Source organism: Rhipicephalus sanguineus, chromosome 7 (genome assembly GCF_013339695.2).
Source record: "Rhipicephalus sanguineus isolate Rsan-2018 chromosome 7, BIME_Rsan_1.4, whole genome shotgun sequence".
NCBI classification, from domain to species: Eukaryota; Metazoa; Arthropoda; class Arachnida; order Ixodida; family Ixodidae; genus Rhipicephalus; species Rhipicephalus sanguineus.
In genome coordinates, this window is record NC_051182.1 from 6327019 (window position 1) to 6350116 (window position 23098).

Genomic DNA, 23098 nt, shown 5'->3' on the forward strand with positions numbered 1-23098 from the left:
TTTCGATTTTTGATCAAAATAGAGTGTCGGATAATATTGAGGCGAAATAACGTCAGCAATTTAAAGCTCACATCGACCCACATATATTATACGAATTTCACATCGCCAGCAGTAGGTTAATGTAGACAAAAGGAATCTAAATAAACGCTCCCAGATGAATTTTCTTAGAGACCACCAGCCATACTCTACAGACAGGTCTAGCTGCAACTTTCGTGCTCGTCTCTTTTAACTGTGACACGTGTGGTACTTTCCACGTCGGTCTTCCACACACGCACCGATATAATTTCCACACATGCACCAATACAATTAAAATGTCTTGTACAGGAAACCGCATCAAAACAGAGGCGCTTAATGAGTGCTGATTCAATATTTCGGTGTGAGTAGAAAATAATGTCCAGGATACATGTTCGCAACTTTGTAATTTCCCTTGCTCGCACTCAACAAGAGTTGCATCTCGATATTGGTATCCGACTGACGGAGCTGTTTAAAATGCGAAGCATTTCTTAGCGAACCTCAGGCACTTTGGCCGTTTCTATCTATCTATCTATCTATCTATCTATCTATCTATCTATCTATCTATCTATCTATCTATCTATCTATCTATCTATCTATCTATCTATCTATCTATCTATCTATCTATCTATCTATCTATCTATCTATCTATCTATCTATCTATCTATCTATCTATCTATCTATCTATCTATCTATCTATCTATCTATCTATCTAGCCGCCTACGTCTGGGCGCTCTCCTGGTCGTCTCCATAACTTGCAATATACCAAAATTGGCATAGCAGGGGATCAGTGTATGACGAACACGATTCACTGGTCATGACATGAATAACGCAAAATATTTGTCCCGTACGTCATGAAACCACTTCTCTCAGTCACGTGTGGCACATACCCGTAAACCAGAGTTAATGTTATGCGGGTATGTGCCACAGGTGATACAGAGTCTCAACCAATACGGTAACCGCGAACGCACACATTGACACGCAAGGAAAGTGATAATAACAACAATTGTTGGGGTTTTGTGTTCGAAAACTACGATATGATATGAGAGACGCCGTATGGCGAATGGCTCCGGAAATTTTGACCAATGGGTATTCTTTAACGTGTACCGAGATGGCACAGAAAACGGGCATCTAGCATTTTGCCTCTATCCAAATTCGACCGCTGCTGCCGGGATCCAACCCGCGACCTTCGGGTGAGGAGCCGAGCACCTTAACCGCTACGCCACCACGGCGAACGCAAGAAAAGTGGGGAAACTGAAGACAGAACACCCCTGGAAGACGCACAAGTACCATCCACTCGTCCACATGGTGCACAACGTGGTCCACGGGGCGCAAAAACCGGCGTCAATGCTTCCTACAATAAATCTGCTGAGAGAACCAGGCCTCTCATCATTACCGGTGTCTTGAAAATTTATTTATCAAAACCCCAAAATGCTTGCTCCTTATATTGGTGAAAGACGAATTGGATGTGGAGAGGGCATCAAAAGACCTCGCTGCCACGTCCAGGAGAGGAGGCATCATAGATCATTTCATCGTAAGAGGCATCCAGGATTTCCACCAGCTGTACTATAGCTCGCACTTAACTACACTTAGAACCCTCGTAACCTCGATCACGAACGGATCCGATTGACAAGCCCTGTCCAGCTGCTGGCGCTCACTGATCACGGTGATGATGACCTTGTTCGAGAACTGTCAAGAACCCCTTCTACACATACACACGGGTTCGTGGAACGTGCGTGCGTTCTCCGTCATAACGGACAAGTATAAGCATTAAAACTGTAACTGTGACTGTAACGTGCGCCTGCGCCTGCCAATCGGCTGTGTATATCTAAGGAAACTTTTGCTGAATGAAGCTCAGTTGGGACTTACGCCTGTCGTGTGCGTCTGCGTGTTCCTTCTTTGTCCTGCTCGGATTCGCGCTATCCAGTATTGATGAATATAAGCACTACATGTCAGTTTACCGCGTCTGGTGTTGGTAACACCCATGTGTCTGTTGCCATCGCTATGCAACTGTAAACAACTGGTTATACAGATATGCGACTATTCAACATATGAGTGTGCGTATATCACTTCCATATTTCTGTAGCGTCATTCCGTAACGCTTCGCTCAATGTGAAAAATTACGCCACAGGCACCATCCCACGCATGCTTCGCATAATATCGATTCCCACGGTACGTGGGATCTGCCAAATTTTCTGTGTGTGTGCGTGCTTGGTTTACCAGAGAGCATAATTATCTATAACGTGAACTGTAAGCATGTAACCCCATTTCAGCCAGGCACTAGAAAAAGGAAAATCAAGAACAAGAAAAAAACACATCGGGGTGTAAAATCAAAGAAATCTTGAAGAAAATGTTCGCTATAAACTTTTTTCGTCAGCACTTCGTTGGCAATGTTGAAGAGCCGTTCCATCGAAGCATTTGATGCTAACGCCGTGTCATACGAGAATAAGAACGAAGTCAACCGAGCAAGGGCAGGCTCAGCGGGCACAACAAGAATGTAGCGCTGGATGCACGCGTACCGTTTATTGCATGAAAGAGACGTTACCGGTGCGGCGGCTGTCGAACTGTACATTATAAACCGATAGCCACGGAGATAACTGCCATGTTGAAGGAATGCATGTCAAACGCTACGATGGAAGGCGCCACTGCTGCGCTCGCGTCGACTGCGTTTCGGTCCTCTTCATCTCCACCCACGCAACCGGGTGTCGAAAGACAGATTTGTCGGTAGCTGCCTTCGGCATGCACGAGATACTAGAGGGACGATCGAGCCAGCCGCTGAAGACCACGCGACGTGAAAACAAACCCAGGAACCAGAAAGCATCGCAGTCGGTGAGCGCGCGCAAATAAATCGATAAAATGTCGAAAGCCTACGGTGCACGCGGCAAGGCGCTCCTTCTCAATGCGTAGAACCAAGTGTAACTTCGCCGCCATTTTGTCGGGGCCCAAGAACCATACATGCGCAGCGGGAGGCCACCGCGCGGGGTTTCGGTGATTAGCACGTGGCTGCTTCACGGACTTTCTCACCGAGGTGAAAAAAATAGCGCGCCTTTCCTCGCGGCGGCCTTATAATGGGTTTCGTGATTTTCGAATGTCAAGTAAAAGTTCTCCATGGTGTGCCTACACTCCAGAACGGCCCTTCGTTTCTGTCAGACTAGCTCAGACAAAGCGAAAAAAAAATGCGCAGCTTGCACTAATTCGCGCAAGGCTGGGTCACAACAGAGCTGGTGGGCACCTAGCTGCTCCTGGCTTCGCTGGGCTCTTACCCTTCACCGCTTTATTTCCAACCCCCGTATGCATCTTTTCAGGACACCAGCGGTTTAGATCGCGCGAACGGCACCACGTGGCGTATCGACCTTAAAGAATTCAAGGCCCGTATTCTCAAGCGATCTCAAAAGGCGATACTATCGCGTTTGGTGACGTAGAATCGATGCGTTCAATAACTGAAGAAACACTTGCCTCTCACGTCATTGTTGCAATGGCGGTTGGTGTTACGAATGTCTCACAACACAGAAGTGAGTGCGAGCGCATAGCGACCGGAGTGCGGCGTTTTCGAGCGTATGCTGGCTCCTACGCAGTGGCCAGGCTTGGCTGTGGCTACTTGAAATATAGGACGTGTTGAAAGTGCTTTCAACGTTTTTTTTTGCGCGATTGTTTAATGCATAGAGTTTCCTAAAATGACCTAGAGGGAACTCTGGCGCTGCGACCGTTCAGCCACCATGGGAATGATGGGTAGTACACGGATTTGCCTAGTCTTCGTGCTTGTGGGCTTCGAACGCACTTGTGGCTTTGTTTATTGCTATGTTTTGGTTTTCTTTCGGATAAAAGAATGGATCGTTGTGAACTTCTTGACCAGATTTGAATCGGTGAGCCTAAAGAAGTTAAAGTGGTGAAGTGAAACTGCTGATTTTTGCTGAACTTCGTTTTGCGACAAAGCGGATGCAGGCGACGTGGAGCCAAACGGAGCCGAAAGAACGAAGTTTAGACAAATCCGTGTACTACCCGTGATTCCCATGCTGGCTGAAGCGCGATGCATTGCAGCTCCCATAGACACTAGCGCCAGAGTTCCCTCTAGTAAGTATTGTAGGAAACTCTATGGTTTAATGCACAGTATATATAAAGAATGCAACTTTGTGTGAAATGCATTTTCGCTGAGAGTTTAACACGGCGTACTCAAAAGAGTTCGGTTGTAGTGTGCCGCCGCAGCGATATCGCTTCAACCATAGAGTTTCCTACAATACTTACTAGAGGGAACTCTGGCGCTGGTGTCTATGGGAGCTGTAACGCATGGCGCTTCAGCCACCATGGGAATGATGGGTACTACACGAATTGGTCTAAACTTTGTTCTTTCGGCTCCGTTTGGCTCTGCGTCGCCTGCATCGGCTTTGTCGCAAAACGAAGTTCAGCAAAAGTCAGCAGTTTGCGCTTCACCACTTAAACTTCTTTAGCTCACCAATTCAAACCTGGTCACGAAGTTCACAACGGGACATTCTTTTATCTGAAACGCACGCCAACACCCAGCAATAAAGAAACCCACGAGCGCGTTCGAAGCCGTAAGCACGAAGATTAGACAAATCCGTGTACTACCCATCCTTCCCATGGTGGCTGGAGGATCGCAGCGCCAGAGTCCCTCTAGTTAATTTTAGGAATCTCTATGACTTCAATATCTCAAAATGTGGACGGCGCTCGATAAACCACGCGAGCGAGGCACGGTTCAGGTTCCTGGAATGTTCAAACCACACAAAAAAAAGAAAACACGCACTGGCAAATAACGAGAACTGAAAACACCTCAAGGTAATGCTGGCTCAAAGTTTCCGCGTAAAAAATGCTGCGCACATCCACCGAGGATTGAACACTGTAGAAGCTACCGTGTATGTCACTGAAATGCTAGACTTCACCACCAACCGACGGTGATAAGTGGCGGTATTTTGTAAGCGTTCCTTAAACGGACAGGCGGTCCGTCCGTTTGAGTCACACGCGATTGGTCAATGTGAGCATGAAAACAGCCAGTGAGCGAAGTGGAAGCCTGCGTTTCAATACAATCCAAGCCGCCTGGCAGCCATTTGAATCCATCCGTTTCCTTTCGGACGGTCTTCGACCGTTCTGTCGCCTCCGTCCGAAAGCAGACACGTGACGCCACGGCTCACGTGACAATCAACGTCGCGGCGCTTGTCAGGCTCACATTAACCAATCGCGTGCGACTCAAACGGACGGACCGCCTCCGTCCGTTTTAGGAATGCTTACAAAATACCACCGAAGCAGGCCCATAGCCAGGAATTTCTTCCGGGGGGGGGGGGGGGGGGCACGTGCTGAAAACTTCACTATTTGAGAAGAACGCCTATTTTCATGCTTTATTTTCGATAAAACACCATGAGTCATTAAAATTTCAGGGGGGGGGGGGTCCAGGGGTCTCCCCCCCCCCCTCTGGCTACGGGCCTGCACCGAAGGTGTGCTCGTTTATTCCATGCATGGCAGGAGCGCCGTAGAGCGCCGCCACGTCGACGGAAATACTAGACGGCGCCCTCACGTTTCCGGTTTTGCTCAATAGCCAATGAGTGCGCACCAAGGCGATACTATTGCGATTGTCGCCTCTTGCGGTCGTTTGAGAATACGGCCCCAGAAGTCCCTCCATGACGTATGCAGTGACGCGGCACTAAATAAAAGAGAATAAAAAAAATTCGAGTGGCTTAGCTCGGTTATGCCAGGATATACGTAGCGTTAGCAATGGTTCAGCTGATTATTCTTAGCTTTCCAGATTGTCTAGGATTAGCTTGATTGTCATGCTTACTGCTGCTCCAATGACACACACACGGTATACGTATTATGTGGCACATGCAGATTTATTTCCGCTCAACGTCAGGTTGCTTCTCTATTGCCACAAGGACGGCTCGGTGGTCAGTGAAGTAACACGCTGCCGTCTCTATGGCCCCAACACAGTAACCGCTAATTGCCAGGCAACTACTTCGGGATCCGATGAGATAAGCTTCTCGGCTCTTCTGCGCCGTCGAGCAGCATTTGCGCTCTCCTTCTCCATGGCGTTACCCACCTGCAAACGCCAGTCAGAAGCGCTATTAAGCGGCCCCAGCGCAGTGTAAGACTGCGACTGCACAGCGAATGCGAATAGCTGCGCGCGCGCTGGCGCCACTGTGTCTACGACGTCACTCCTCTCGAATGCGGCGCAGACCAGCAGCGGCGAGCCGCGCGCGGGGGTGTCGGAGAGCGGGCGAGATGCCAGCTCCGGTGACCCAGCTGTGTGACATCACTGATCCTCGCGCATGCGCGGCACGGCTCATGACGCTCCACGCGAAATCGGCTCCGGCTAGGCAAGTGTAGCTAACGCTACAAAAAGAAACAGTACACAAACCTTGAAGCTGTCGCTTCACCACGGTTCGCAGACAGGAGAGCGCGAGTGTGTCGGCGTTATCTCGAAGGCAACGACTGGCAATGAATCGACAATTTTTCGAGACAGCTGCGGCAGATAGCTCGGATCATTCCGCCGATATGTGTGGCCGTGATAACTGCGCCCGTCACGCTTCTAGTGAATCATTCCTTATTTGTGATGCTTTCTTTTGCCATAGTGGTTGGATATTGCAGCAGCGTGCTGCTTCTAGGGTGTTTTGGCAGATTTGGCGTGAAGCATAACGTCCGGGGGTGCTATTCTGGACTCCGCCATTTTCTGTCAAGTTTGACGTAGCGTGACGTGTACACAATGATGACGCAAACGCATGAAATGCTTGCGAAACGTGACGTGAAGGGGACATAAGATGCAAGAAACGTGCAATTAAATAGTATTTTGTATCTGAAATTGTTAATGCAACAACAAAAAAATTAAAGAAAAGTGAAGCGTTTAGTTTTAAAGTTGTGAAGCAGACGATAACGTCTGCAATTTAGCGCCATATTTGGAGATGAGCGACAAAGCCCATAGTAAACTTTTTTAGCCAATAAGCGAGCCAGCCAAGCCAGCGTCGACATTGCAGACATCGTTATTTCGCTGGTTGTTTTTGTGTAGGGTTCTGTGGTTATGTCGGCAGATCGCGAAACAGTGGGCCGCGCGATGTTGCATTTTTTTACCGATCGTCCCTGTATGGGGAGGGTGGTTTGCAACTTACTACCGGAGTGTACGATGGGAGCCGTGACAGGACGATGACAAGAGCGCCTTTACCACCTGGGCCCCAGCAGCAGGCCGCCGCCGGAGTGGCGGCAGCTCGAGCTCGAGGTGCGGAATGACGGTGCAGTCAGGTAAGCTTGCGTTTCACTCGGGTGGTGTTGAAGTTTCAGCTCTGGCACATGCTTATTGGCAGAGAACAGGCGGATGGCCGTTCGATCTTGGCGACGCACGTTTCGGTGGACGACGCCCGCATCGTTACAAGTATGCGCGTCGGACCCCGTCTTGGGCTGCGGTGGCCCTTCGTTCCCAGGGCCCGCGGCGTCCAGAAGCGCTATAAGGAGCTGCACAGCATTGCAGTATTAATAATGCCCCTTCTGTTCCTTCTGTCTTTTTTTGTTGCGGTGGCCTGTTCCGCGTCTAGTTTGTCTTAAGTTATGTGCCAACTAGCCCAACAGCCAGCTGAGTTATTTATAACGTCCTCCGATGCGCGAAGTATCTTCCTGAACTGTCGTGATCATTAAGATGGTGCTATATGTTTTGCTGAGGATGCGTAAGAACTACTGTAAGTAAAAGTTACAATCATGTAATATACATAAGCAGAAGCAATAAGAGTTAAGTTTTCAGGACCTCACGTTACGCGCGATCAGTTGAATCTGAAAGATAAAGTCTAGGCGAATATCAATCCACAGAAGTGATGCACCTCCGAAGGTGTTAACTGTGGAAGGTACTTCCACGTTGCTTACAACATACGGATAAGAAGTGCATAATGGCCATAGATAAAGAAGAGGAATTGTAGTATTTCATGCAGTTGATGTTACATTGGACTGGCAACACTAAGAAGTGCACAAACTGCATTCAAAGAGATGTCTTTTATGCAGATGTGCTGGTTTCAAAAACTGGCTGGTACAATATTAGAGGCAGCCTTTTGTTGTTGGCAGCAGTGAATGATAAGACAATGATGTAAGCAATGAGACAACTTGACTGCTTTTATTATTGCAAGGATGATGAAATTGACTCACAATGATGAATTAACAGAAGAAGATCAATTGACTCACAATACATTATGAAATATCATGTATTACTCTTGCATGTAAACTTTTATTGTCCACCAGAGAAACCAGGACAGAAAGTAGCTACACAGTGCTGTGCCCACGTTGCCCCTTTCGGTACTGGTTCGTTTGTGCCTATAAGCGTTTACATAGATTACCAACCACAGCAAGCTTGTGCTCTTGCATGTACGAGTGGCTACTACATGAATAGAGCTTTCGTACACACCTGCCAGACTCGTACAGTCATCACATGGGTTCGCATTGTGAATAAAGTTCCGAAAACAATGCTCTGGAATGGCATTCAATGTTGCATGCACTGCTGCAAAATAACACAGGCTGTTTACAGAGGTCACTTATGGTCTCAACAAAACTAGTCCTGCTATGATTTGCGGCAGAAAACTGAGCATGCTTTTGCCTAACTGCTTGGTACAATTAGCATGCTCTCAATGAACGAACACAATGAAGCTTTTGTCAGAATACATTCCTGCAAGAACACAAGTACAGGGGGATAGGTATAGGATCGAATACAATGCAAGTGGCTACTTTGTCATGAGAAACAGCAAGAGCTTCTTGTGTTTCACGTTTCTGTGCACATCTCGCAGGAATGTAAACCCCATTACATCGAGTCGTGCCCAGCTGTGAACCACTACAGAGCGTGATCCTGCCTTTGCCTACCCGCCTGGTTCATGTCTACTGCAGCCGTATCGTCGCTAGTTGTTGCTGTAAAGGTCCGCATATTCTCATTCGAGTTCTTCAGTGCAAGGGATGTCGTCTGGCTCAGGCAGCTGCTCCCAAACACCGAGGCCGTGAAGCACGACACAAACTGCGATGATCTTCGACGTGAAGAGTGGGCCATAGTACAGTGTTTCTGTACCTCTGCAAGCACCGAAAGTGGGCCTTGAGGACTCCAGTGCACAGTTATACGACGCACCGCAGTGAAGAGTGGGTGCGGTGGAATCCGGGCAGCAGAGGATTCTGCAGGATGTGCTCCAGGGATGGGGTTAAGCAGCCAAGGTTGAAGCGAGTATGCACTATCACCTGTGGAGGACAGTGTTCCAATTAGCATAATATGAATGTATACATGAATATGTACTATTCCTTTCTCACTTCTTTTAACTTATTCGAAGACATCGTGTCACTGGATATGCACTGCGTTCCTTTTTTTTTTACAGCTAGACATTATTCACTGAATTGCTTGTCTGGTTAGGTTACATAATTACGGCTTTTGAAATGCTCCAACGAAAAAATGGCTTATCAACTCAATTCCTTCGTCAGGAGGAATGACAACGAAGCTACTGAACTGCAGCCCTTAACTTCTTTCATAGAGAAGAAGGGTCGAGTGACAGAAGGCGCATCTTCTTTGGTGGTAAGGGTGTTGTGCTTTCTTTTTGATTGCATGGGGACTGATGTGCGGCTGCAGACGGTCAGCGCACTCAAGGCTTGGTTTCCCGTTAGATATTTTTTTGTGCTTAGGCCGTCAATGAAACGTGACAGCAGGTTTCTTTTGCAACCGTTTGAGTTGTTTTTAGTGCTTTTTATGAACCATGACTGAAATACCTTTTGAGTTGTCAGTTGACTTATTTATTGCTATATAGCACATGGCTGTGCTTGCTTATTTGTATTTTTTATACAAGTTGTCCTTTCTACACATAATTGTATTTATGAATGTACAACATCTATGGCAGTTGTATTTGATGTATTCTTTTTTTTTAACATAACCTCAGAGTGTAGCATTTTCTGTATCATCGCATGCTTACTATTTATTATTTCACCACTTTATAATAAAGGATCATACAATCTCTTCATGAAGTTTATTTCATGCTTGACCTTTCTATTGCACTAGTAGTCTTTCCCATGACCATAGAAAGACAAGTTGCAATTATACACTGAGAGCAAGTCGGATTATTGTGTGCCGCCTCGGGTCTCAGTATGACTTGTTTTCTCAAATGTGTGCATGAGAGAATTTTCATTCAAGGGAACACGAGTGCCACTAAAGTAGATAGTGTTCGACCAAGGTAGCTGCCAGTAATAACATACGGGGCAGAAATTTGGACAAAGAGACTTGAGTAGTTAAGAACCACGCAGCGTGTAATAAAATTACCATGAATAATGTTTTTGCTACACTAAGACACCACACAAGCATTCTCACGCTCGCATACCAAGCAGCTATACACCAACCTGGCCACGGCGTCCACTGCCCAGTCCTGGCTCACGGTGGATGTCTTCCCCATAAAGGCGTCGTGCACGGGCCCCGAGTGCGAGGGGCAGTCATCGGCAGGATTGGTCACATCCTGCAGAGTGTTGTTTCAATTGGAAGGAAGTCGGCAACAGCAATACAACCAGCTACATGCAGAACAACTGTAACTGTGTGGGTCCAACGCACTTATTTCTCTCGAGTTGCTTTCGGAGCGCAGCTTCGACAGCTGTATCTTTCATTTCATATGTGGCAGTTACTGCAAGTCTGCATATCACTGTTTATGAATTAGAGCGCAATCAGCACGTTGATTTCCTTTCATGCATTATTTTTCTTAAAAGCTACCACGATCAAATATGAAGCTCGATGAACTTTTTATGGTGTCACGTCACCCCTGCCAAAACTAAATAGTGACGGAAACTTCGTTTACCGCGACTACTGCGTTCTTTTCAATCACTGCAGTTGGAGCCACGGCAAATGTCGTTAAAATACTGGAGAGTGGCGAAAAGCTGTCTTGCACGTTCCTCATTTGCATTCTACTGACAGCATGCGCGAGATTGAATAAGATGGAATTTGTTCTCACCACCATGACGCTGAGGGCGTAAAAGTTCTTGCGGCAAAAGTAAGCAGCCTTGTTTGCCGTCGTCCTTTTCATACGGCCCACTTATGCACACGAACGTGTCGTCGACCACCTCAACGCAGCCTTCAAATCTTGCATCTGCGTGGACAAAGCCTTCCTTTTGGCAGGGAGGGCGATCCACTCATTGCCGAGGCGCTCGACGATCGCTTCCATGACAGCATGAATCGTGAGACCCACACTGGACTAGCTCGTCGGCACGTCCTCGTTGTTCGAGATCGCGTCGTGGTAACTGCCGGTGGCGAACAAGCGAAGGGCGCAAAGCACTTGTAGCTCAACAAAAACAACAACAACGGTCGGGGCTGTTCTCGTGTCCGTACACCGCCTCTCCAGGTCCTGGCGAAGCTCCCCGCACAGCCATCGCACAGTGTCCTTCGTCAGCCGGCACCACAGTTGAAATAATTGATCGGTCATCACAAAAGCATCGCGGTACTCGCGATGCTTCCTGCAGCTCCAGCCACTACACAACAAAGGGCAGCGCCATTTTTCTTCGCTTATCTGGCGTTCTCTTGCGGCGAGAACCGCAAATTCGAACAAGCCAATTAAGCAATAACCTTTTATTTTAACAAGCACCTTCATGTACAACACTTTATAATATTACTAACCGAAAACATGCTTGTAAAGTAACTCACGGAATGGCATCTACACATACGTACGTGAGGCTGAACATCGAACAAGCAACTCAATTTACAACAATATGGCGGCCAATTTTGGGCACTTCATCGTTCTCACATTTTAAGCTGCAAATTTGGCAGGATGCAACGTCACGCAACGTCAATTTGACGCTACAAAAAGTGAGATCCTGTGACGCAATGGGCGCCATCAGTGCAATGTCCAATCGTGTTGCAGACATGGCGGCTCTTCGTCAAGCGAGCAGTAGTTTCGATAAACCGCAAGTAGACCGTAGGCACAGCTGAGTACCATATTTCGGTTTCGTTCTTTCACCCAAACCTTTATTTCTACATGACAGAGTACGGCGAAGCGTTGCTTCGGAAAAAATTTACTATTTTTTGGCACGTTACGTCATCGCAGATTCCTGTGTCGTAACGCCATTGCAGCGCCACAATGCGAACGACTTCGCGTGACCAATCAAATCATCAACATGGCGGAATTTGACAACATGGCGGAATTTGACAATGTCCAGAATAGCACCCCTGGTCTGCGATTCCAACAGTGATGTTGCTCACAAAGGAATAGCTGTTGTGCCACACTTGCACGAAATTTTGCACTACATAATAAGGTTGATGTCACTTGCTAATGTACAAATAGTTTTTCCGCTCCATGAAAGTTGAAATCGATTTGCAGAATTAGCAGCCAAGCATCGAAGAAGACAACTGCTTGCCAGAAACGACATAGAATGCGGTTTGTGGAATGTGGAGAAACTGTCGCTTATCAGATACCTCTTTCCTGCAGTAAGCAGTATGTCGTGTAAACAAGCAGCTGCATGAATGATATGTTAAGAGAGCATTGTAATCTTGTAAATAAAGCCAATGATGGGTGGCTTGCATTGTCCTGTAGAGCGTGTGGGTGTGAACCTTTCTAGCAGAACTCGAAGGTTTTATCAACCAAGAGAGCTTAACTAACGAGATTGATAATACTATAAGCTGCCAAAATCGCAAATATCCGTACCACTTGTGTTAGTACTCTGTCCCTGTCCTTGTCAGATAGAGAATAGACTTTCTGGAATGTGCAGTAGTCTGTGAGTTTATGAGTGTTATGTATATCTAAAAATGAAATGGAAAAAGACAAATCTCGGTGCATTGCTTCTTGGTGCAGTGTGAGTGCACCGGCATTGTGCAACTGTTTGCCTCGTGTGCTAACTACTGAAAGTTAGTGCACATGTTGTGTCTCCATGTTTGTTCTTGTGTTGGTTATGCGAAAAAATTCTTTGCATGTGCTACCAACTAGGGCAAATTTTTCCCTAAACCAGTGTCGCCCTGTGCTACGGTGTTGTCGTTTAACCAAACTAGCCTCTTGTTTCGTTTTATTTGTTTCTTTGGTATGCTGGTGTAGGTGCATGCTTGACTGAAACATTTTCTTGGCTCATCGTGCCTTTTGTGTGCAGGCTGAAATTAGAATTCCGGGTATTCCCAAAACCACGATATTATTGACACACACCATTGTAGAGGAACTCTAAATTTTGCCTATCCAAGATTCTTTAACATATCTAAATTTACTTCATTGAGACAAAATAACATTTACAAATGTTCGATGATTTAGCAAAGTATTGGTGCTGTGCTCGTGTGTTTGCTAAGACAGCCTTCCGGATTTTTGTTGTGCTGATACATGTCTGATTGATTGAGACACGTTGTACTTTACTCTGCCTTTTGCGTGCAGGTTCTTGAACAAAGTCATCAATTCCATTGCTCCAGCCTATGTCAACTGGCCAACATATTGTTTGGAATTGCTACAATAAAGGTTATGCATGATAACAACATTTGTTGGAATTTCGCATTTACTTTTGGAAGCGTGGTATAACGCATTCCATAAAACACAAGTAATGAAAATGGCCCGACATCAAAATGCTTAGATGTGTTGAGAACAATGAATTAAGGCAATGTCATGTCTGAATAAATAGGGCTAACTAATTCTTTGGCCAGAAGAACACCAATTTTGCCGAGATAAAAAATTCTTGAACGCAGGGTGTCGCCGGAGCCATTTCGAGAAGCGGACTTTTCTTCAAGGCTGGAACTTGAAGGCTAACTAAGTTAGTTTGTCAAAATGTTGGCTCCAGCAACACGCTAGTCAATTCGTTGTATCATGCCAGTGTTTTGCAATCACGTTTTAGCTGTTCACAGTCAAGCGTAATAGGTAAAGGGATGCCTGCGTAATATGGCGTCACATTAATTTCTCGAGCTACTCTAGCGAGCAGAATTGATAAGTCAAAAGAGGCAGAAGTTCAGGGGAAGATGGAAGCTTGAAGAGATGACAAATTCTTTGACAAGGGGTGTCGCTGGAGTCAGCGCTTCGACAAGCAAACTTGTGTTCTTCAAAGCTGTGAATTGACAAGTTCGCTTGTCGAAATCGCTCCATCGACACCCCGTGTCGAAGAATTTGTCATCTCGTCAAGCTTCCATCTTCCCCTGAACATCTGCTTTTTTTTTAATTATCAATTCTTCTCGCTAGAGTAGCTCCAGAAATTAATGTGACGCCATATTACGCAGCCATCCCTGTACCTATTACGCTTGACAGTGAACAGCTAAAACGTGATTGCAAAAGGCTGCATGATGCAACGAATTGACTAGGGCAAGCTCCTCAACAAGCTGGTTTGCATGAAAAATAAATGTCTAAAAAAGCTCTTAAAAAGACCTAGCAAGCAGTTTTTTAGAATTCTTGCAAGCAGTTTTCTAGGCTTCTAATAACGTGGCGTTAGCACAGCTACAGGAAGTTTTCAAGCTGCTTACGTCTAAATAACATCTCAACTAAACTTCTAAACTCCAGTTTCCTTTCTAGATGTTTAGTAGTAGTTTTCTAGCTTTTCTTGTGTTTCGTGGGATGCTACCAACCGCCACCGACGAAGACGATCTCGACGTTGCCGCCTATTTGCAATGCGCCGAAGAAGCTCGACAGCTCGCCCGCCTGCGCATCAAGAACCAGCAGAGGGTCGACAGCCGTCACTATAATCTTCGACGACGCCACATGGAGTACCAATCCGGTGACCGTGTGTGGGTCTGGACGCCGATACGCCGACGTGGGCTCAGTGAAAAACTTCTTCGGCGATACTTCGGGCCATACAAGGTGCTTCGACGTCACGGCGCTCTTGACTACGAGGTCGTCCCGGACGGCATTACGAACTCCCAGCGACGCCGCGCACGACCTGAAGTCGTCCATGTTGTGCACCTTAAGCCGTTTATTGCGCGTTAGCGAACCTGGGGACTCTACTTTTTCCTTTATTTTAATTTATTTGTGTATGCACTTGTTTTTTTTTCCTTTCCATGTTCTGTTGCAAGCATCGGGACGATGCTTTTTCAGAGGGGGGCAATGCCACGCCCGCTTCTTCTTTTATTTTGATGTGTTCGAGTTTGACCAGCAAGGACGGTTATCAGCGCTCGACGCTGGCCGGGAAGCAGTGTTCGAGGAGCTTCACGATTTTAGTAGATCGTTTTGTTAAGATTGCGCGCCGCACGCGAATGTTCCAGCTTTGTCGAGAGATAACGCCGCCACCAGCGATACTGCTGGAAAGTTCCATAGCGCCTGTATAAAAGCCGACGCGCTTGACCGCTTGTCAGTTGATCGACAGTCGACGCTCTGTTCGCCGCTATCAGTGTACTGCTGTAGCTTTCAGTTTCTCGGCCACAAGTTCGGCCTAATAAAGAGTTTCATCTCGAAGTGCTGACTGATGCCTTCGTCGACGTCACGACCACGTGACAATATTAACGCAAGAGCGTTAGAGAGCTCGTTTCGCAGAAATTTCGGCGTCGGTGTCGGCGGCGGCGTCGTTGGTTGTGAGAAAAATCGGCGTTGTCCATGAGCGAAAATTCGAGATAGATGCAAATAAAAAAATAAAGATTCGGTAGATCCCACGCCTTGTGGGAATCGGTTATATGCGAAGCAGTCAGCCAGTAGCCAGGTGAAATTCCCAGCTGGATTATGAAACCTGGAAATCTTTCCAGGCTGGAAAATTTCCCAGCTGGAAATGGAAAAATTTCCAGCCTGGAAAAATTTCCATGTTCCATAACACAGCTGGGAATGGAAATATTTCCAGCAAGTATTTCCAGCAGGAAATGGCAAAATTTCCAGTTGGAATCCTTCATTCCCAGCAGGAAATGGAAGAATTTCCAGATTTGACCTCGCGGCTATCGCAGGCGTCTTAGCATGGTTCTTACAGGACCTGTTCGTCCAGTGAACTGCACACAGTCAAAAAACATGGTGGTGGAATTTAACTGCCTTTATTTGAACGCTTGTAGCAAGTGTTGGAACACATCTCGAGACTGGGGCTTAGCCAGAATTTTTTTTCGGGAGGGGTTCAACCATACTTTATGTGCCATACTTCAACCATACTTTACTTTATGCGTGCGTTTGTATGTGTGCGTGTATATATACGCAAGCAAAACTGAAAAATTTCGGGGGGGGGGTTGAACCTCCCCCCCCCCCCCCTTGGCTATGCCCCTGTCTCGAGATGTAGAATGAGTTTGCTCATATCCTCGTGCACCACCTGAAAAAAAAAATATTTATACATAGTGAGCGAACATCAAAACCACAATGACCCATAAAACGCAATTCTAGCAAAAGTATAGTTTTACCAAATCACATGAACAGCATCAATACAGCTTTCAAAAGCAGTACCACAATACAAAGTCAATGCAGTGCAAAGCAAAGGCGAGCAAGATCTGATGAGCACTGCGGTTTATACTGTAGGTGCTATGTAACGATTATTTAAATTATATCGACCTTAAACTATTCCGAATAGGCGTCCAATGAGTTCACTCGAACATATGTAATTACTCGCGCTTGTTGCATAGACGCATGCGCACCAGTAGGCACAAGCATTGCACGGCACAGGGCTATTGGAGACAAAGGCTGCTTACACAAACCGGCCTGTAGTGTACTTCGCGCATATATAAACATTACACACAGCCAGGTAACATGACACCACCGTGATAACGAAGCCCACAAACATTCGGGACAAACGTTCACTTATACTTGAAATATATAAGTGCAACTTACCTCCAAATGTAACAATCAGAGCTGAGAAAATCGCTGTCCTTTGGTCGGCGCTGGAGTATCCAAGACATCGCACACAGTACAGCAATAAAAACCGCTCGAACATGCTGGTCATCACTCGTAACACTTTCCAGAAATAACTATTCCATGTAACTGTCGCGCAGATATCCATCAAGGAAACTCCCTAGACTAGCGAACACCGAGCACACACGTACAGATATCACCAATATCACCACGACTAGCCGCCATGTGCTGTACAAAACTGTGGTTGACTGCGTCGACATTGTAATGATTTATGCGGTCTATTGGACCGTTGCCTTTAATGGTGTTAACCTTAAAAAAGAAATACAACTTTTGTACGCTGTATTTATATTACTGAGTAGGTTATTATTTAGCATTAACCTCATAAGTCACCGAGAAATGATACGAGAATAGAGCTACTGAGATGCCAACAAACATCGCGGCAGTGCGGCGTTTTTCATGGCCGCGGCGTCGTAGAGAGCAAGTTAGCAAAGTTCACTGCTATTCGATCGTGGCAGTCAATGGCGTATGTTGAAAATAATGCCCCTTTTCACAAGGAAGTAACTATTATTCTTTAAACACTAGCTACTGGCGCAACGGCTCAATGAGCAACTGAGCAAGCACCTGGTTGGACGTATACAGTTGTAACATTTCTAATGCCGTGTCGGACCGGGCGCACGACTACTGAAAAGGTCAAATAAAAGTGCGTGTTACCCCAGCCATACATATTTTTCAATTTTTTTGCAACCCAGCCGTACGGGGCGCGGAAGATCACGGTCGTAAAATGTATCCTATGTGCCATGTGATGAATATTCAATGTGGTTCTCAGACATGGATGTTTCAGGGGGACCCCTTGCAGTCAAAGGAAGAGGGGGTGCGTGGGTTATACGCAATATGCAGCGTGTGAAATTGATGCCTTTTATTTCTACGTGGCAAAGAATGGTCAGGCAAAAGTGCCGCGTCAATTCGATCTGAACAACTTGTCAATAAGTTCTCTAGTCTGCAGCCACATTCAACCTGTTTATCGCGATGTTTGTTTTTCAAATATGCAAGCCTGGAAAAAGCATGCTCGCATATGTCGTAGAAAACTGCAACAGAAACTTTACAGCCACCTCATGAAGGAGAAACATAAGTCAGCTCCGTCGCACTGCACAAATGTAATGCAGTGAAGCATACCAAAAACCAGAAGGGGCCGCTGTCACGGGACATAGTGGGCCTTCAAAAAACTCTCTCTTTTTTTGCAAGCTTTGGGTTTTGCAGACCCCAAAGAATGACCTCGCGGACCCCCATTTGAGAACCACTGTTCTAAGTCATGTCTAAATGCACGGTCTGCATTATACACTTAATCTGCTATCACTTAATTGTATGCAGATCAATCTTTGGGCAGCTGGAATTCCTTTTGTCAACTATACCATTTTCTCGCTCAAACAGGAAAATTTCATTCTGAGCAAATTATTTCCCAACCGAAGCTGGAAAAATTTCCAGCTGGAAATATAACTTCCCAACTGGAACTGGAAACGTCAAGCTGGAAATGGCTTTCCAGTCGGGAATTATTTCCATATCCATGCTGGAAATACCATTTCCAGCCGGGAATGGGTTTCATTCCCAGCTGGAAATACAATTTCCAGCTAGGAATGGAAAATTTCCAGCCTGAAGAGCCATTTCCAGCTGAAAACCAGGCCGGAAACCCGTTTTCCAGCTGGGAATTCACATCCAATTTTCACGTGGTTTAATAATGGTTTACTTCCTCTCCTTCAAATGTTCAAGCTGATGTGGAAAGTCGCTGCAAGTTTCCTGGCTGTACATAAATTTCCATGATGTACTGTTAGAAGTACGGAAACGAGCCTTGTTCAATAGGCAAGAGCGATCGCCTTCTTTTGTACCACACAACATGAGTGCACCCACTCATTGTCATGTGCAAATAAATATTTGAATTCGCATCGCACTGAGTATATTTCCCTTCAGCTCGTTCTTTATTTATTCGTTGTTCCAAATTTGCAACATACCCTTTTTCTGCTTATAAAATCTGTAAAAATCCACCAAATTTATTTTCGATGGTAGTACAGCTTTTCGTATGCTTCCGTGCTACTCCACGAATAATATTATGACGAAACGAAAAATTGTGCAGTAAAGGGTTACACACATTCCAACATTATGTTACAAACATTATGTGGAACATCGCACCTGACAAGTACTTAGGTGTATACCACTCCAACGCCATAGAGGCCCAACAGAGCCACATCAGTGCTTGAAATTGCTTCGGAAAAACACATGTCCCGTGAACGTTAATTGTGGTTTCATTGCTGGCTATCCGATTTTATAGCAATGTAATGAACATTGCCTATATACTCCTGTGACTCGGCAAGTTGTAGTCGAGTATTGCTCGTCCCCGTAGGAATACGCCAACGACTCTAGTTATAATATGCAGGTCGTTACATCGTAGAGTGTGCTGTTCATTTCGATAAGCTGACGCCTGTGTTGTAAGGTGAGTACCGGCGTTACGTCGGAGAGGTACCCTTTAGGCGCCAATGTAGTTGACGTGCCTGGTACGGCCTCGATATGCCCACACCTACTTAATGTACACAAAGACGCCAATCCTCGTTGTAACGCTTGACTCCAAGTTAAAAAAAAAATGCTGCGTATCCAGTTGCTCGGTGACGGTTTCCCATGACAGATTCCCACAATGCGTGGGGTCTGCCGAAATTTTTTTATTGTACATTGATATACAAGAGCTTGGAGAATGTATATTGTTGTTTGGCAGCTGGCAGCTGTAGCACCATATGACGTGAATGCACCCGCGGTGACACCTAGTGGCACTTCTGCAGCCCGACGACTAACGTCCATGATCATGATTAAACTTTTGTGGCAGCAGAAGTAGTTAACATACACCTAGCTGGGTACATCATATGGTGAATCCTGTGCGAAGATGGCATGAACAAGCACATAATAAACACTGGACTCGATGTGCACTCAATCAAAGCTTCCTCATTTGAGAAGAGAAATGCCAAGGTGTGTGCTCTCCAGCATAGATCGGCAAACTCACTCATGAGTCGACTCACTCAGACTCAGATCAAGCCGTGAGTCTGAGTCTGAGTGAGTCCGGCTGAGCAATACGCTGGTGAATTTGAGTCCAAGTGAGTCCGGTTGAGGTAAAGTTTAGTGAGTCTGAGTCCGAGTGAGTCCGGTTGAGGAAAATATTGGTGAGTCTGAGTCCGAGTGAGCCCTAAGCACAAAATATATTTATTTAGTGAGTATGAGCGAGCTCCACACTTCACTGCCGACCCATGGACTTATCTACTCACCTATCGGCATTACTATTAGCCTTATACCGGCTGACGTTTATACTGAAATCTATTCACACGTGCCTCAATGCACTAGCGTTCATGCTCCACCACAATGTTTATTGACAAGAAGCAGGGCTGGGCAAAGATACTTTGAAATTGTATCGCGATACGATACAAGATACTCAGGCAAGAAGTATTTGAGATACAGATACAAGATACCACAACACTGATTGTATCCGATACGATACATTGCAATTGTATCTTAAGATACTTCGATACATTCGCAAATTAGTCATTATATATCTATATAATGTAGCACTAAACGGCTATGCACAAAAATGTTAGCTTGAACATTCATTAACTGCCACCAGTTTTGTTTCATTTGAATGAAATGTATGTCAGTATCTCAAAAGTATTGTACTTCTTGCTCAAGTATATTAGTTTCATTCAGAAACAACTTATCGGCGCTGCTTTAGCTGCTTAACATGACAGCTCTCTATACACTTCGCTGATTCTTCCATAAGAACTTTCACAAGAGCCTCCGCACGATGGTGCAAATACCCTTGTGGAGTTCTACATTAGCCGTAAACGTTTTACGGTTTTCGCAGTACCAGATCACCGGACAGGTGTGCATCAGCAAGAACGCTGGTAGCGACATTCATTGCGGCGCATCGTGCTTACGTAGAGGACATAAAACTGAAATGACCTTTATATTCACTTATCTGCTGGTGTAAAGCGTTCGTTAGCGACGTACTCAGTAATGCACAATCTTTTAACAATTTTTATTCCACGAGAGAATATGTGCAGCCCAGAAACGTCTTAGACGTGCTGTATAGTTGCACAAAGCGCCGCAGGAAACCACCGCTATTTACACTATATTGCCAATTATATCTGATTAGTAAAAGTAAAAAATTCACCGCCATATCCACGAGGTGAATGATGTTAGAGGAGCTTGCTCGGAGGTGATCGGGTAACCCGCGAATGCTCGCACACATTTCTGTACCATCATATATAGATGTGACAACGTTGTTATATATGCATTACATACACAATGTTTATTAATGTATGGTTGGATGCAGTAAATACATTTGGATGAAGTATATATACATTTGGATGAACTATAAACATTATATGTACACATTAAGACATGTTGTTTACCAAGTTGAAACACATTCCTCTACCATCATATATAGACGTGACAACGTTGTTATATACGCATTACATACACAATGTTTATCAATTTACGGTTGGATGCACTATATACATTTTGATGAAGTATATAATATTTGAATGAACTATAAACGGCGAGCCCTGTGCGCTTCGGCCTCCCGGGCTCTCACCGCAGGGTCTTGGCGTCGAGCCCGAGCTGCTTCTGCTCGGCGACATCTCACCGCAGGGTCCGCTTGACGGCGCGCTTCGCTGGCCCGCACCTCCGGGTCCGCTTGACGGCGCGCCCTCTTCGCTTCGGCCTCCCGGGCTCTCACCGCAGGGTCTTGGCGTCGAGCCCGTCGCGCTGCGGCCTTGGCTGGGGTGTTCATGATGCGGAGATGTATCCAAGCGAAGATGTATCCTAGAAGAGTCACCTAACCAGCGCTTGCGCCACTTGCGCCGAGCGTGGTGTGCGCCGCCTTGAGCGGTGGCTGGCGGTGGCGCGCCATCTAGTGAGCATTCTTGAAGAGCGCATCACGCGTGGCAAGAAAACGCATCACGCGGAATCGGTTTCCAGGGCAACGAAGCGACCCGCCGGGCAACGAAGCGACCCGCCGTCAGGAATGCACTCGGCGGACCAGTGAAAGCCCCGGGCCTTTCAAGACGCACTTGGTATGTGATGACATGCATTACTGCATATTATCCAGCGCAATACAAACCTGAACATCTAGGCCTAACGCGCTGATACCCTCACGACAAACAGTGAACGAGAACGGACAGCATGCGCCATCTATGTTTCGGCAAACGTAACTAGAACCGGAACTCCTCCCAGGCGGCAATTTCAAATTGAAACTGGTGCCCACCCTTTGGAATAGACTCTCGATAGCATAGAGCAAATAGAGACAGAACAACAACACTGCTCTAACATCACACATACACAAAACGACAATACCATTTTAAGAGAAATTCTTGCAACATGACCAGGACTCGCCGAGGCGCCCCAACAAAAGGAACCAGTGCCCGTTTGGAGGAGGGCTCGCCGGACGGAGCAGTAATGGTAGAATGTGAGAGCTGCCAAGAATGGGCAAACATTGATGACACCCCGTTCTCCAGCACACAAGAAGCCCAGGCAGGCAGATACACATGCAACCTCTGCACGAGACTCGCAGCAATCCAGGCTTCAATAGCACTCCAAGAAATAAAAATGCGTGCTGAACACGCACAACAAATTGGCCAAATAAAGGCCGAGTGGGAAGCCGCTCAAGCTGAGGCAAAAATAGATAGGCAAAACCTACACACTTTGCTGAGCACAGAACGCAACTTGCGTGAAAAACTCGAGGAAGAGGTTGTTACCCTCCAAAATCAAATAAAAAAACTCGAACAGACAAGTTGTACTCAGGACCCCCAAGAAAACGGAGACCAGGCTACCTCAACACCTCGACACGACTCGGGGACACCAGAGCCAAAACACCCCTCAGACAAGCAATTCCACAACCAGTGGAAGGAAGACACTTCAACACAGGACACAAGCAGGATAAGTGAAGACATTGAGCACACAGTTGAGCTAGCAGAGGAAGGCAATCCCTGGACACTAGTGGGCAAAAGAGGCCGACCCTTGAAAACAGAGAACACCAGCCAGACGCAGCAACAGCTCAGCTCGGACCATAAGCAGAAGCAGAAACATACCTATCCTCAAATGCAGCCCAATGACCATCCACCACAACGCAAGCGCACTGTAGTCCTAGGCGACTCCAATGCCCATCGATTGAAAAAACACCTCCGTAAAGCTATACAGTGACCAAAGACTACGCATCACTACAAAGTCTGGTGCCAATCTCGAAGAAACACTTCAACGAGCTGAAGGCGAAATTCAGAATGCAAATGCCACCAACACGGAGCTGCAACTAATAATCCATGTAGGTACTACTGACGTCCTAAATAAAGCAGGACATTGAAAAGAGCACTGACCAACTGAAGCAACAA